At 42.7% G+C, this 9409-nt stretch overlaps 1 pseudogene; it reads right to left on the bottom strand.

The window, feature by feature from the left end:
• Positions 1-6768: 6768 nt before the first annotated feature.
• On the bottom strand, positions 6769-6893 carry LOC132646611 (small nucleolar RNA SNORA17; annotated as a pseudogene).
• Between the last annotated feature and the right edge of the window lie 2516 nt (positions 6894-9409).

Genomic DNA, 9409 nt, shown 5'->3' with positions numbered 1-9409 from the left:
TTTTTCTAGGGAAGGATTGGGTGATATAAGTCAGTACAGTTTCCTTCCTTCCCTGTGGATTCTCTGAAGACACGGACTCCCAGTGTCTTTTTTTGCCCTGGTGCACACTGCTCAGTGTCCGCCAGCTGGCTGGCCGCAGAAACTGCCTGTGTCTGCCTTTGCGGCCTTTGGGAGCCTGGGTGCCTCCCTAAGCTGGGTAATTTTCCGGGGACCTTTTCAGGCTGGGGATGTCGGCTGAGTGCTCTGAGATCAGACCAGCCATTTGCCTCCCTGTGTGTTTGCACCAGACAGTGAAACTCATTCGCTGGTGCCCTGGTGCCCACAGTTCTATCTCAGGAGGCGAATCAGGCATGCACGCAGGGCTGGTCACTGTGCTGATCCTGCTGCTGCTGCTCAGAATGAGAGTCCTCCCGGCGCCGCCATCTTGCCCCTCCAGCTAATACATTTTAAGGACAATTTCAAACTTTATATCATCTCTAATCTTTACACTGGAAGCTGCTGGAAAATGTCCCAGGACTTTGCCTTTTGTTGCTAGCATCTGTAATAGCTCAATAAACTCTCATTTCAGAGATCCCTTGATCTCAAATAGTTTTAAGTACTAGTCAGCAGTATGAATTTAAAGAATAGTGACATATCTTCACTATTTCTTTCAAACTTGTTTTCTAGAATTTATTTATTTTTATGTTATTAGACCATTTCATTTTTGGCATCTGTATGTTGTGTGGTGTGTGTGTGATTGTTTAAGTATGTGGGTAAACATGTGTACTACCATCTTTTTGAGATGGGAGTTTGACCTCATTTGTCTTCTTGAATAGCTCTCCACCTTAAGACAAGGTCTCATGGTGAACCTGGAGTTCACAGGTTAGTCTGGCTGACCAGTTTACTCTTGAGGATCTCCTGCCTGCACTTCCAGCCTGAGAGCATCACACACCCATTTGGCTTTTATGTCAATTCTAATGCTTACTCTACAAAGGAATTATTTCTCCAAACCTTGTTTTCTGTTATTTAAATTAGTTTTCAATAACCCAGCCCTTAATCTCAGCACTCTGGAGACAGAAGCAGATAGGTCTCTATGAGCTCAAGGCCAGCCTGGTCTACATAGTGAATTCCAGAACACCTAAGGCTATGTAGACAGACCCTGTTTCAAAAAAAAAATGACAAAAAAAATTGTCAATTAACCAACACACATTTGTTTGTAAATCTCAGTCCCAGGCAACCTCTCCCTTTAAAATAGCAAATATGCTACAAGCATCTGTAGGCTTACAGTTACCAGCCATCCTATGAAAAATAAATGTGCAGCACTGTCTGTTGACACTCTCATTACAAAAAAAACAAACAAACAAACAAAAAAAACCCTGCATTATTTCTTTGTCTCAGTAAATAAACCTTTGAGATCATTGAATTATCCCACTACAATCCAGCAACTGCATTTCTTTCTTCTCTGCATGCATGGAACCCTTCTCTGAGTTGGAAAGTAGGCTTCCTTTCCTGTTTTGAGCTTATTTGTTCTATATGTGAGTACTTTCTCCCTGTCTCTGGATTCTTTTCCACATAGGATTGTAATTCTCACAATAACAACTCACGCAAGGTCCTTTTTCTTCATGGGAACCCACTTCACACCTGCACAGATTTCTATACTCTCCACAGACAACCCCAAGTGTAAATGTCATCCTTACCCTTCCTGGACTTTAAAACCCCTGGTCACGGCAAACCTTTAGGGAGGTTTTCTCCTTGCCTTGCTGGAGCCCTGGACCATACCCCATATAGCAAGCTACCATGTGTAGGTTTTTCTCCTCACCACAAGTGGGATGATCAACACAATTGTTGGGACTGAGGGAACCGAGACAACAAACTCAAGCAACCCCAAGCCCTGCTCAGTTTCAATCATTTCCTGGAACAAGTCATAAAATGTTGAAAGAAAGCTCTATACTTACCATCAAAGTCTTATTATGAAAGATACAACTCAAGTCAGCAAGGTTGAAGAGTTTATCCATGGAGGAGACTTGTCATTCAAAAGTATTCATCAAGTTTCATTACATAGGCACAAACGATTTTCTCAATGGCCATCAGTATTGAAATCCAATCTCGAGAACCACACCACGTCTTAGAGTTGAAAAGTACAACACAGTTCATGTCTTCAAAGGAGGCCAGCTTCTTCCCAGAAGCTCTCTGAGGGCCAGGCTGGGTCACGCTGTTAGTATAATCCAGGTGTGATGGAAAGGGGTTCATCACAATTACCAGAAGACACTTCTGTTACACAAGAAGTTCCACGGTGGGTTAGGAACCCTGTGCCTGGGTCAAAATCCAGGCAAAGGGCCAAATTTATCCTACCTAGAATTTTAGAAATCCAGGAATAAAAAGCTAAAGCCAATAGAGTTTGAAGTTTGATGTTATTTGACGGTCTCACATTTAAGAAAGTATATAATTCTAGTACTTGCTAAAAAATTAATTAGTAAGTGCCTCCTTAGGTAAGAAAATGATAAAATATACATTCAGAAATTTTCTTTTTGAGACAGGGTCTCACTATGTAGCCCTGGCTGATCTGGAACTTGCTTTGTCAACTGGGCTGACCTCAAACTCACAGAGGTCCACCTGCCCTTGCCTCCTGAGTGCTGGGATAAAGGTATGCTCCACCACATGCCACTACCTTCTGAAATTTGTAAAGTGTCAACCCTAAATGTTATTCAAATGTCTTGTTTGAGTTCTGAGACTGAGGGAAATGGAATCAGACTGCTTATTTTATAACTTTATGTCAGAATTGAGCACAAGACACAAGGTATTCTCTATCATTCTTTTAAAAAAAAGATGCTAAAGACTGTGATAGTTTTACACATTTAATTTTCTGAAGAATTAGCATCCAGTGTGCTATCAACAAAAGATTTATTCAAAAGTCTTTAATTTTTCCAAGCACTATACTTACCTACTTTTTGTATAAGGCTGTAGGGTGGGGTTGGTATGGGTGTGGGGTGTGGATTCATGTGTGCAATGTATAAAAGCCAAAAGAGGGGGATGAGATCCCACGGAAGCTGTGAAGCTGCCTGACACTGGTGCTGGAACCAAACTAAGGTTCTCTGCAAGCCCAACAAATTACTCTTATCCACTAAGCCATCTCTACAACCTCCAAATGTATTTTCTTATGTCTCTGTATCATTAGTCTTGGAATGATAAGACCAGCAAATGCTTTCTTTTGAAAGATGAGCAAATGGAGGCTGGAGAGATAGCTCAGCAGTTAAGAGCACTGTCTGCTCTTCCAGAGGTCCCAAGTTCAATGCCCAGCAACCACATGATGGCTCATAACGATCTACCATGTGATCTGATGCCCTCTCCTGGTGTGCAGGAATACAAGCAGATAAAGCACTCATATACATCTAGTAAATAAATCTTTTTATTTAGAAAGAAGAAAAATTCAGAAAGAAAGAAAAAAGGAAAACTCATTCTTTAACTAAGCAGGCACAGTGGTGTACGCCTGTAATCCCAGCACTCTGGGAGGCAGAGGCAGAGGCAGAGGCAGGTGAATCTCTGAGTTCAAGGTCAGTCTGGTCTCCAGCTTGAGTTCAGGACAGCCAAGGCTACCCAGAGAAACCCTGTAAGCAAAATTTCAAAAGAAGATCTCAGGTGGCATATCCTCCTTGCCCTAGACAAATCGTTAGCTCAGTTTCATTTTATGTAAAATAAGCAGCAGTGGTTTTTTGATGCTTTGGGGTTTTTTTTGGGGGGGGCTGTTATTATTCGATTTATTCCTTACATTTTGATGTTTTTTGTCTTCCTCCCTACATATAGGTCAGTGATGTTTGACTTCATCTTTTTATCTTTGCCAAGAATGTGAAAAACTTTCATTCTTGATCCTTACTTCTCTTAGCTGTAATTCAAAGGGAAAGAATGTGTTAAGTGAGAATTTAGGAATTTTGGCTTCTTTGAAAACACAGAAATATTAAACGATGTGTTTTCATTTTAATCCCAGGAGTGGGGATGTGGGGCTGCTTCATAGCATTTGCCTCGTGCTCTAGCAGAGGCGTGGTTTTGCCAGCTGCACAGTTTCTGCAACTGTGTGACATTTGGAATTGTGGTGAGTTTTCAGAGGGTATATAAATGCTAGAGCCCCATAGATCTGTTGTTGGTTGGTATTTTGGTTTCTGTTGGTCGCAGTTTGTTAAGTAATCATGAGTAAAGAAGAAACAAAAAGAAGAAATTAGATATCCTGATGTTGAAAATCAAATCTGTCCCAAGGAGCTTGACATTCCTATAAACATTAACATTGCTCCCTTTTCAACACCTGACTTTATTTAGGGATCTCTTTCCTTTCCTCTCTTTTTTTTCTCTCTCTTAATCTAGTCCTATGGTGTTGAAAGGGAAGAAGAAAAAAGGCGGAGAAGGATGGAAGAAAGAAGAGTCCATATAGTAGCAAAGACTGGCTACAATGAGTAATGTGTTTTTTTTTTTTTTTTATGTTACTGGAGACTGCAACTATGTAGTTATATTGGTTGCCTTTCCAATTCTGGAACAAATACTGACCCAATCAGTTTATAAACATAAAAGACTATTTTGCCACAAGTTTTCGAGGTCTTGGTGTGAGATTGGTTAGCTTTCTCACTTTTGGGGCAGTGATCAGGCAGCACAAAAAGGTGGCTGTGTATCCCAAGATTATTAATGCCATAGCTTGAATGGGAAAGAAAGGCAAGCAAAGGAAGAACAGACCAGATCGCATAGTATCTTAAACACACACGTGCACACACACACATTCTTTTTTTTTTTTTCCCTCCGAAACAGGGTTTCTCTGTGTAACCTTGACTGTCCTGGACCTGCTTTGTAAACTAGGCTGGCCTCGAATTTACAAAGATCCACCTGCCTCTGCCCCCCAGAGTGCTAGGATTACAGGTGTGCACCAACACTCCGGGCTCCCGCAGTGTCTTTTAAAGGGCACATTCAAAGTTTCACCACTTCTCAATACTGCCAACCTGAAGGCTAAGCCTTTCACACAGAGGCATTTAGGAACGTCAAGGTCTAAACTACAGTAATAGTGGAAGGCTTATTGTCTTTTTTTAAAACTTTGTATTTGTTCTTTATGAATTTTACAACATGCACTCCAATCCCACCCATCTCCCCCTACCCCGTGACCCTTGCAACCCATCTCCTCCAACAACAGGGAAAAAAAATCTCATTGTAGAAGCTGTAGTGTCACAGTGGGTCCACACTTCTTTCCTCGCAAATGTTCATTGCAATTACTCGTTGCTCTGGTGTAAGGCCTCTGGCTTCTGCTACTCTATCAATACTTGGAACATCACTGGGATTTCTCTACAACATCCTGTTGCTGCCCAGTGTCATGGAGATCTTGTAGGTTTGGATCTGTAGGACCAGCCCTTCCGTGTGCTCCAGCAGTTCATCGATGGGGTAGATGTTGGCGTGGGCCAATTCAAAGCCCTGAAACGGAGCCTGAGAGATGTCTGAGCTGGTCAGCCCGCTGGCTCTCCCACTCTCACCCCTTTGGGGCTGGCTTTCCAGCAACCCCCGAATCAGGATGAGCTCTATGCTGCTGCCCAGGCGAAGTGCAGAGCCCATTCTCCGGAATGTTACAGCTGGTCGGAGACGTGGCCAGTTCTCCCACTCTCATGACCCCTGGACCAACTCTCCTGCCTGCCATGGCAGGAGACAGACATGGTGTTTCTCCCGTGTCTGCAGCACCAAACAGCCAACAAGAGACTGGGCCACATCTTCCACACTCACGGCCTCAGGGCTGGCTCAGCTGTAGCCCTCAAATTCAGGCTCATTTCTAATTTGCTGCCCAGGGGAGGTCTAGGGCCACTCTCCGTAGTGCTCTCCGTAGTGCTGCAGCAGGGACAGCTCTCCTGCTCTCCTGACCCCAGGGCTAGGTCTCCCACCAGCCTCACGTGTTGAACGAGAAGGGGGCAGGATGGTAACTCTCCCTGGTCCACACTACTGCACAGGATAGGACCATCTCGCCCACAACTCCTGCAGTGTGCAGAGCCAGCCCTCCTGAGTACTGCAGATGGTTAGGGGCAGGGGCAGGCCTCCTGCTCTCATGCCCCTAGGGACAAGCCTCCCATGATGCCTAGATGAGGGATGGAACCAGTTCTGCATAGCCAGTAGACATCAATGTCTTTGGGCAGCAGCCGATATCAGGGACGTCTGTCTGACCTTAGGTGGTAAGAGATCCCTGCTGCTTCAGGGACATGGACCCAGATGTGGTCCCCAATGGCAGCACAGTCCAGGAACCCACCACCGTTCCAGGAGGAATCTCAAACTACTCACATCAGGCTGTTCCCCACTAATCTGGTGTTCAGTTCTGCCTCACTTCACTGTGCCCACAGCCTTCTGTTTCTTTCTTTTCCATTTCTGCACCACTGACTTGATCCTTTTAGTGGTGATCGGTGTCTCTGAGTGTCAGGGTCGTTTCGGGAGTAGTCTCAGGAAAGCTATGCCATGTTCATGCATTATGGAAGTGGGCAGGAGCCATGTCTAGTATGGTCTGCTCCCCAGGCCTGAGTGGTTCTGAACTGATGGTCATCTTAGGTTTGCTCCCCTGGGTCCATGTCAAGTACAGTCTGTTTCGGGCTTATCCCGCCCAGGGCCCCTGTTCACGGGGGTTGGGGGTGGGGGGGCGTTACTGGTCTCCTGCTCACTCCTTGCCCTGGGAGCCTGTCGTGGCCTACACAGCTCTGAATGAGGGTAATCTCAGGCCAGCTCCCTGTCCAGGCTTCCTAGCGCCAGACAGGCCACTGTCTCAGGCTCACTTTTTTTTTTTTTCCAGGAAATGTTTGGCTACTAATCATTCAGATGTTAACAAGTCAGAACACAGAGCAGATATAGCCTCTTTCTGTCATCTACTGATGAACAGGTGACATACCAGCCACACCTGCAATGTCGCTAGGGACAGGTTTTTATTTTTTTTAGACCAGGACCTTACTGTGTAGCACTGACTGGCCCAGAACTCACTATGTAGACTAGGCTGCCGTTGAACTCAGAGATCCATCTGCCTCTGTCTCCCAAGTACTGGGTTTAAAGGCATGAGCCGCCACCTCCTGGAAGGCTCAGATTCAGAAGAGTGAGGTATGTTTTGAAAAATCTAGCATAGGCACGTATACATTTGTGTTGACAAATTGCTCAGTATTGCACGCATACAATCCAAACACCTGGGAGGCTGAGACATGAGGATTGCCATAAGTTTGAAGCCAGTAGGGGCTATATACAGATTGGAAAATATAGATCATGTTTTAAGAATACAAAACAAGCCTGTGGAGAAGGTTCAGCAGAAGGAAGCATTTATTGCTTTTGAAGAGGACCCAGGTTTAGTTCCCAGTACCCATATGTTGACTCATAACTATCTAAAACTCCAAGTCCACGAGTTATATATCAACAGCCCCCTCTGACTTCTACAGGTACACAGGCACATACATATATGATACACATACATTCATATAGGCAAAACATCCATACACATAAAATAAATAAATAAACCTAAAAGTTGAAACAAAACAAAAATTGCTAATAACTAAATAATATTTGGTTACCACTGAAGAGAGAAATTTTAGTGACATTTTTATCTTATCCCACTGAAATCCTTATAGTTTATAATACAATTATTGATATAAACTGTGGGTGAACAGTACAGAAATACATATCTAAAAAAGTCTTTTAAATCTACCCCTTTCTACCCAAATTTATAAAAATTAGGCACAGTTTTATCCAGCTTTATCCTTCAGGGCATTTATCATTAACTGACTTGGTATATATATTCATATAATTTATAAGTATTATATGTATTTGTTGCTTGGTGGTTGTCTTTCTCCCAAGAAGATTAAAGGCAACAAAGAACAGGGGACTTATTTTATTCTTACTGGATTACACAAAAATTTACCCAGGAAGAGGTGTGGTATTAAATGCTACTTTAAAAAACCTTTACAATCATTCTAAGTGCTGTGGTGGTGCACACCTTTTGGATCTCTGAGTTTGAGGCAAGTCTGCTCTACAGAGAGTCCAGGACAGCCAGGGCTACACAGAGAAACCCTGTCTCAAACAAAAACAACACTTTCTTAAATTTAAATATAAGCTTAAAAGCAATCACAGCTGGCATAAAAACAAACAAATCTATGCATTTGAAAATCAACAGCTTATAATTAACAGTGTAAGTGCAGTATACATGAATTTGTCCCCAAATTTTAATAAAAATATTGAAATCATTTGTTGATGCTTTTTAGGTAGAAAAGAACTATGGTAATATTCAGGTTACTTAAAATTTAATGATTCCTGCCATAAAAATGTGGAAGAGAAGGGGCTGTAGAGATGGCTCAATGGTTAAGAGCATGGAGTGCTTTTGTTGCAGGATATTTGATCACATTGTGAACCCCAATATTGTAAACTGAAAAAACCTAATTCCTGTTGTGGAATGGCTCAGCTCTAGGACACAGATTTAACCCAAGAGCTTTCTGATTATTGTAACAAGTTGTGGTGTGGCTCAGCCTTAGCACACACCTATAAACCAAAAGCTTTTTGTAAGTAAGAGCTAAATAAAGACAGCCATAGTTTAAGAGGCTGTGCAAGCAACCAGGTAACAGAGAGTGAACATAAGAAAACACTGGAAAGAGGGATATTGAGTTGAATAAGACAGCATGGGGAATGAGAAGGGACTTTTTCCTTCTGGGATGTCAGTTGAGTAGGTAGGTCATCTGGGTCTTGAATGTATATTATAAAACAATGCTGTTTCTCCTGCCTCCAGCTGCCTAACCTCAGAATTTACCTTAGGGCCTTCTGTCCATTGGATTTATTTAATGGTTCACAGCATTGTTTATCTACCTTCTTTTAAGATTTAGCTGTTTGCATAAACTAAGCCATACACAAAACTACAATGGTTTATAATGGTACAATAAAGCTGCCAGTCTCGATGGACTGTATGTATGATTAAAAAATTTTATTTTGAGCCAGACACAGTGGCACATGCCTGTAATCCCAGTACTCAGTGAGGCAGAGGCAGGCAGATCTCTGTGAGTTCCAGGCCAGCCTAATCTGCAAAGTGAGTCCAGGACAGCTAAGGCTACACAGAGAAACCCTGTCTTGAAAACAAAGAGTTTGATTTTGATACTATACTAGTATGATCAAAGCCTTTCATATGTTTAGATATTTGAAGTTATGCTAAGTACACCTGTTTTATGTTTACAAGGTACAGTTTAGAACAGTTTATAACTTCAAACAGACAAAGATTGTTTAACTCAGATAACTTGATTATGTGCTGGCCTTCACGCCTGTCAGAGACCTGTTGACTATGGCGTTTAAGATGTTAAACTTTACTATGATAGAGAGAGACCCCCCATCCCCAAATCCTAACAGTGATCTCCTCAAGGTGTCCAAGGTGATAGATAGGGCACCAATGACTCCAGCTACATTGCCTTGCCCACTG

The sequence above is a fragment of the Meriones unguiculatus genome, chromosome 11 (genome assembly GCF_030254825.1).
Source record: "Meriones unguiculatus strain TT.TT164.6M chromosome 11, Bangor_MerUng_6.1, whole genome shotgun sequence".
In the NCBI taxonomy this organism is placed as follows: domain Eukaryota; kingdom Metazoa; phylum Chordata; class Mammalia; order Rodentia; family Muridae; genus Meriones; species Meriones unguiculatus.
The sequence above is the reverse complement of the archived record's forward strand: the minus strand, read 5'-3'. Positions and strand labels throughout refer to the sequence as shown.